At 39.2% G+C, this 7,463-nt stretch overlaps 1 pseudogene; it reads left to right on the top strand.

Annotated features, from left to right (window-relative positions):
• Positions 1–1,356: 1,356 nt before the first annotated feature.
• On the top strand, positions 1,357–2,319 carry LOC101433792 (olfactory receptor 6A2-like; annotated as a pseudogene).
• Positions 2,320–7,463: the final 5,144 nt, after the last annotated feature.

Raw genomic sequence — 7,463 nt, forward strand, 5'->3', positions numbered from 1 at the left:
TACTGAGTAATACTCATGTACTGATGGTAGAAGATAAATAGAAGAGAAACTCACATATAAAACTAATCAAACATTGCAATTTGATGTCTCAGCAAAATATGCCTCTGCTAACTATGTAGGAACAGGTATAGGACTAAAATGTAAGGTATGCCCTAAGAGGAAACAGCATCCAGTGTTCAACTGACTCCATTCCAGTCTCCTTTCTAATCTATAACCCCTCCCAATGCTAAGGCCATCTTAGGACAAGCTTTATGCATACCAACTCCCAGGTGGAAATGCCAACTACTAAACAATGCCAGGTCCATAAAAGGCTTGAAGTTTTGAAAAGGCAAATTTTGGTTTTGATATCAAGATAAAAAAGAGTATTACTAAATCTATGCTTTTGTATTTATCTTGATCAAGGAGATAGTCTACTTCCATTCCAAGATAAGTTTGTGTTTGTACAACTTTCAGAATCAATCAGATTTTCAGTTCTACCATCCAGTATTCACTTGCTAATCTAATTTCCAGGTGTGTCCCTACTCCTTCACTTAAGTACTAGACTACTTGGAATTTTCATTATACAGTTGCTACAAACTTCCTTATTCTGGTTTGGTCTCTGTTTCTTGCAGGAAAGAATTGCGCCCCTAGATAGATGAGCACCAAATATTTCCTCTTTTGGATGTAAATCCATGATATATCTCACAGTCTTCCTTTGCGCTACCTGAATATTTTAGAAGCTCTGGAGACTTGAGGCTTCTTGGTTTAACCTCTTATTACCTGTGTGACCTACAACAAGTCACTTAATCTTTGTAAGCCTCATTCTCATTAGGTGTTAAATGGGGCCTAATAATGTTAATAGTACTACCTCACAGGGTAATTGCAAAGATCAAATGGATTAAGGTCTGCACATTTTTTAGAATTCTGCCTGTACTAATAACACATTGTAAATGTTCAATTGTTCTGTATTTTATTGTTACTATCTTGTGTGTCTTATTTACTCAAAGCAGAGTCACTATCCAGCTCATAGACATATCTAACTTCAGGATGGCACAGATAACATTATTTATTTTGTTTTTAAGCTACATTTGCTTCAAGAATGAACTAGTGGTATTTTTACTGATCACTTCTCAAAACATGCTTCTCCAAGGATCAGAATAGACTGGTATTCTGTCCCCAATACAGAGACTTAATCTTAATCTACTTATGTGTTAACTCATTTTCAGATTAGAAAGCAGTGGCCTTAGTTTAATGATTAATTACAGGCACTACAAATCTTGGATTCTATCAATATAGTTCCCCCACCAAAAGAAAGGCTGGGCTCCAGAACACACTGTGTGTTCTTGTCTTGAAAGAGCCAAGGGCACAACCAGACCTATGGAGAAAAAGGAACTTGAGCAGGAGAGTGAGTTTGTGTTGCTGGACTTCCCAGCTCCCGTGCCACTAAGTGGACTATTGTTTTCCCTTTCTCTACTGGCCTATGTGTTGGTGCTGACTGAGAACACACTCATCATCATAGCAATTAGGAGCCACTCCACCCTCCACAAACCTATGTTCTTCTTTCTGGCTAATATGTCCTTCCTGGAGAGCTGGTATGTCACTGTCACTATTCCCAAGATGCTTGCTGACTTTCTTGGATCCAAACAGGGTCAATAAATGTTAATCGCCTTTGAGGGCTGCATGACACAGCTCTACTTTTTCCTGGGCCTGGGATGCACTGAGTGTGTCCTTCTCGCTGTCATGGCCTATGATCACTATGTGGCCATCTGCCATCCTCTCCACTACCCTGTCGTTGTCAGCAGCCGACTGTGTGTGCAACTGGCAGCTGGCTCCTGGGCTCGAGGTTTTGGCATTTCCATGGTTAAAGTTTTTCTCATTTCTCTCCTCTCTTACATCATCAACCACTTTTTCTGTGAGTTCTCCCCCTTACTCAACCTCTCATTCACTGACTTGTCTACAGCTGAGCTTATGGACTTCATCTTGGCCATTTTTATCCTGCTTGGGCCACTCTCTCTGATTGGGGCCTCCTATGTGGCCATTGTTGGTACTGTGATGTGCATTCCCTCCACTGCTGGACACCACGAAGCCTTTTCCACCTGTGCCTCTCACCTCACTGTGGTGGTCATCTTCTATGCAGTCAGCATCTTCATCTATGCCAAGGCACTCTCAGCTTTTCACACCAACAAGCTGGTCTCTATGCTCTAAGCTGTCATTGTACCATTACTCGACCCCATCATTTACTGCCTGTACAACCAAGAGGTCAAGAGCATCCTACATAATATTTTGCACTTATACCAAGGTCAGGATGATAACTTCAGGAAACAAAGCAGAGATGGGTAAAGGGAAAGTGTTAAGTCTTAGAAAATTCTTTTAAATTTTGGGTCCATGTCTTCTATGAAGTCCACTGGAGCTCTTAAAGTCTAAATTAGGGATTAGAGTTTCATAGGCATCCCCAAAGGCCTGAGCATAATTCCTTGTAACTAGTACAGGGGAAAGAAAGAGGGATGACTTGCAATCAAGAAGCTATATTTCCATGGGAAAAGGCTATAAAATACCGACTAGAGGCTGGTCCAGACTCATGTGCTCTGTTTTAAACTACACAGAGCAGGTTCCATGAATCATTTATCCTGGTGGGGTGGAACGCCTTGACCATGAGCAGAAAAGATGATTGAACTTACTGAGCAAACAAATGCAGAACTAGTTTTTTCCTAAATGACTCTCCTTGGATCTTCTCCTGAGTCTTAATTTTGAGACAGAGTAGAAAAGAGAAAGAGAAGGGGGAAGTCATTTAAGAAAGCAGCCCTTATTATGAAAAAGCATCAGGGGTCTTGTGGATGAAATACCTTCTCATCAGCACCACCCACCATATCATATGAGCAAAACAGGGATCCAGGAAGAGATCATAGTAGTGTGAGCTACAAGGCAAGGAGCTAAGAAAATGAAAATTTTTTTTTCTTCCATCTTTAAATGGAAAACATTTTTTGTCTTTATTCTTTTTTTTAATATTACATATTTTAATATAAAATAGGAGGTCCCCAAAATTTCTCCGGGATTTCTTTTTCTTCAGGCTACTGCTTTAGCTCCCTTCATTCACCTTTGGTTACTAACTGAGACACATGTGCATCTTCTGGACCTTCATTCTTGTAAAATCTCTAGAAAGCAAATGTAGACTTTATGTTAATTGGAAGAAATTTAATAGCAGTGGCTCTGAGAGCTTAGTAGGTGGTCAGCTCATATTGTTCTGAGCACGAAATGCACACTTAACAAGTGTTCATTAAATGATTGAGTGCTTTCTGGGGTTCAAGGCAGTGGGGATTGACTTCTAGCCACTATGGAGGCCCCATTATTCTGTCATCTCAAGTGTTGCTGCCATTACTCTATATTCTTTCCTATACTAGTCTCTAGACACTGAAACTTTCTCATCTTTTCCCTACTGATCAAAATCCTGACTGTATGGGGAATGGATGTAGCTCAGTGGTTGAGTGCCTGCTTTCCATGAACGAACTCCTGGGTGCAATCCCTGGTACCTCATAAAAAGAAATTCCTACTGCAGTCCATACTCCAGCACAGATACTATTTTACATTTATGTGGTTATTGCAATTCACTTTTTATGTGTTAATACATACATAACATAAAATTTGCCATTTTAACCTTAACATCAATGATCTGATGATAGCAAGAGAACTATTGTTCTCCATTTTGAAGATAAACTGAGAAAAGAAGACAAGTTTTATAAGATCAAATATCTAAAAAATATTGGAACCTGATTAGGAAACATGTCTTCTGACCTTCTTACTGCTGAACCAAACTTATTTCCAATCATATTACTTCCACACTGCATTATTTCCATGAATCTAAAGTGAGTCCATCCTCTTTGATGAAATCTTTCCTAGGTTCCCCAGGGAGAAAGCATTTCTCTCTCTTTCGAGTTCCTACATTTTGTTTTCACCTCTTTTATGGCACAGAGCACATTCTTTCTGCCCTTACTATTATGTCAACTTCTTATTTTACTTATAACACTATAGATTGCCAGGGGACAGAGACCACGACCTATAAGATTTATTCCTAAGAATGTATAGCACGGTGCTCTAATAAAACAAGAGGCTCAATAAAACAGGAAGCATGTTTGATGTAAGGAATGAACAAATGAATGCATCTGTTACCTCATATGGTAACCTATATTACCCACTTGGTTTTCTTATCCCTTATTTGGTGTTGCATCACCTGGCATATAGGAGGAGAAGGAAAGAACTACACTGCACCCATAGGTACCGAGAAGCATGTGCATGTATAAACAGAAATTAATAGATGGATGGAGATTCACCTTCCATGGCCAAATCCCCTGGACATAGTTGGCAGCACATACAGTTTCCCTAGAGTAAAGCCAGACTGAATGTAAGTAAGCATCCTGGGAAGTAGACAGGGGCAAAATATAAGCATTCACTACATATATTCTGCCTCTGATCTTGTTTTCCTGCCTTAGTGTTTTAATATCTACCATGTGGTCTAAACAAAGACCAGACATGTGTTTCCAAGGAGAACAAAAATCTGCATACCACTTTTATTTCTTGTGATCAGTTTAAAAGTCTGAAGAACATTCTGCTCTTTAAAGAAAGCAGAGGAAGCATGGTGAGTGGTTGGTGGTACCAAGAAAGATATTGGTCAATCCCTGAATAGGCAACAAGGAAGGTGAGACGGACATGGACAAATGACTTCAGATATCATTCCCAGACAGGAGAAAGGGGGTTCTGGGGAGTGAATGGGGAAACGAAGATTCAGTGCCCAGCACATCTTTACTTAAGGCTGGGGAAATTTGGAGAGGTGCTGAATCATTTGGGCATTGGACCAGGGCACAAAACATATGTTTGTTATTCTAGGGGTTGTCTATTAGTGTCTATTCTTTCGTCTTGATAACAAGCACATACAAGACTAAAAAAAAAAAAAGTCCTATACATAATGAAAGTTATTTCCTAAGATTCCATAGAGGGCCCAGCACTCAGTGCTCTTGGTTCTAAAGACAAGGAAAATAGAAAGAGATGATTCCTCATTCCTCTATGCTTTAAAAAAGAACTTGTTGGGAGGTATATTTGTGGCAAAAAAAAAATTGGAGGAAAAGTTGAAAGGAAAAGGAGTGAGCTTAAATATAAAAGCAATATGTTAAAGATAAGGAAAGAGGCATGAATTGTCTGTAACTCAGAACTCCTTACAGATGCTATAGTCTTGCTTTCTTGGAATTAAGGTTATCTCTTTCCCCAGATATGACAGAAAGAGTGAGTAAAACAGAGATAGTTATTGGATTGTGTATATGAGTATATGTGAATGAAAACATGTGAGTACATATGATTGAATGAGCATGTTTGAAGGTTGTTGTGACCTAATTTAATAAAAGCTAATATTTATAGAGAGTAACTATGGACTAAGTCCTATTTTAACTACTTTCTGCACATTATCACAGTTAATTCTCATAACAGATCAGTAAGGAAGGCATTGTCATTATTACCCTTTGTAACAAAGGATATTGTAGTACATAGTTGTTAAGCAACTTGTTCAAGATAAAAACTCTATGTTCAAGATGACAGAGTTAATAGGTGATGGAACCAAGGTTCAAGCCCTGGTCTGAATCCAGGTCAGTGCTCTTCACCACTATGTGATGATGAATGTGAGGGAAGTTGTGTGGCTGAGGGTGGAAATGTGTCAGGTTTTAAACCTCATGATGAGTAGGAGACTACATTGGTGCTGCTTCCTACTGAGGCTAGAACACAGGGAAAACTAGCCACTCTCTGCCACCAAACCATATTTTTTCCCATAGAAAAAGCATTTAGTCCAAGGCACTAAGGAACTAGGGCAGGAAATCCTTACTACTGAGCTACCTCAGGTGTGAGGGTATGAGTTGGATGCTGGAGATAAGGGGAATTTTTCTTCTTAGCTAGTAAGAAACACTGAGCTCTACCACTACGTGCTGCTGTGGAAAAGAAGTAGTGGGTTAGTATCCCCACACCTTATCCCTCAGTCCCTTGAAATAAACTATGGTCTGAAGGTCTCCAGTCCATTGGAGTTTCACAGGGATCTCCGTCATCCTCCCACCTCTCCACGCCAAGAAAACAGCATGGTGAATTAAGAGTATGATGGGAAGGGTGAGCAGTGGTCAGAAGGCAGAACCTGAAATGAGACTGTGGGATGAGGATGGTCTTTAATGGAGATACACATTCACTCATATGTGTTTTCAAGAGATGACTCTGTGATAAGCTATTTTCATAATCATAGTCTAAAGTAAGGGGTTGGTTTATAAGTAATTCTGTATTCCATCTTCCTCACTTCTCTGGGCCAGAACCCAAGGCAATGGCTGATATTTGTAGACATCACCCTGACAAGTGACTGAGAACAAGGTTCAGACACCCTGTTCTTGTGAATATGTTTGTCATGAAAGCAGCGTGAGTGTGCAAACTGAGGATGTTTTTAAAGGTATGCAACCTGATAGACACTTGCCTCCTGTCAGCTAAGACCCAGAGGTCACTCTGTTCTGCCACTGACCTATTTCTTGTGGATCTCAAGTCTTCAAGGCATTCATTGATTCACTTCCGCATTTAATATTCATTTTGTATTCATGTGTTTGTCAGTCACTGTACTAGGCTTTGGGTTTAGGGTGATGAAAGACAGTCTTCATTTGCATTTTTATCTAAAGGCAATGGGGGGAAATATGGATTAGAGTGGGGGGGAACCTATAAAAGTGTACAGTACAAAATGTAAACTATAATGTAAACCATTTATGTGGTTAGTAAAAATGCTTCAATATTTGTACAACAATTGTAACAAATGTAGCATCCACATGTAAAATGTTATTAATCGGGGATCGTGGAAAAAGGGGAGGGCCATGGCTGTATGAGAATCTCCTATATTTTCTGTATAACTTTCCTGTAACCTAAAGCTCTTTGATGATAAATGAAAAAAACAAATAAATTAACTTCAAAAAATTTTTTTAAAAATTAAGAAAAATAATGGCAATAGGGGAGTCATTGAAAATTTTCTAATGTGTTTTTTAAAATTTCCAGACTCTATATTGAAGACACTATGCTGGATCAAAGGAATATGGCCAAGATATCACCCAAATATTAAACTCTTGGAATTTTCTCTGACTTGATATTATCCTCTGTGAGCTCCATGTGTCCTTTAGGCAAGAGTAAGTCTTTATCCAGAGACCTGGAATCAATAGGAGAGAGACAATGGGTCTAGGTTCACTGCCATAGGAGCTGGCTTTACATGGTGGGTCACATTCCAATCATTGTCATCAGGTGAGAGAGCTTTAGGGTGACAGTGCATTTCAATTGTGGAAGACTTTCATAAAAAATGAAAAAAAAAATTGGAAAACAGATGTGCATCACATTTGCAAAAGAATCCCTATTAAGAGAATTTAGGTTATGTTATGAGTCTCACAGGAAAAACTGAAATGCTAATTTATTTCCATCTCTTGGCTGATGTCATGGTT

The sequence above is a fragment of the Dasypus novemcinctus genome, chromosome 10 (assembly GCF_030445035.2).
Source record: "Dasypus novemcinctus isolate mDasNov1 chromosome 10, mDasNov1.1.hap2, whole genome shotgun sequence".
Classification (NCBI taxonomy): domain Eukaryota; kingdom Metazoa; phylum Chordata; class Mammalia; order Cingulata; family Dasypodidae; genus Dasypus; species Dasypus novemcinctus.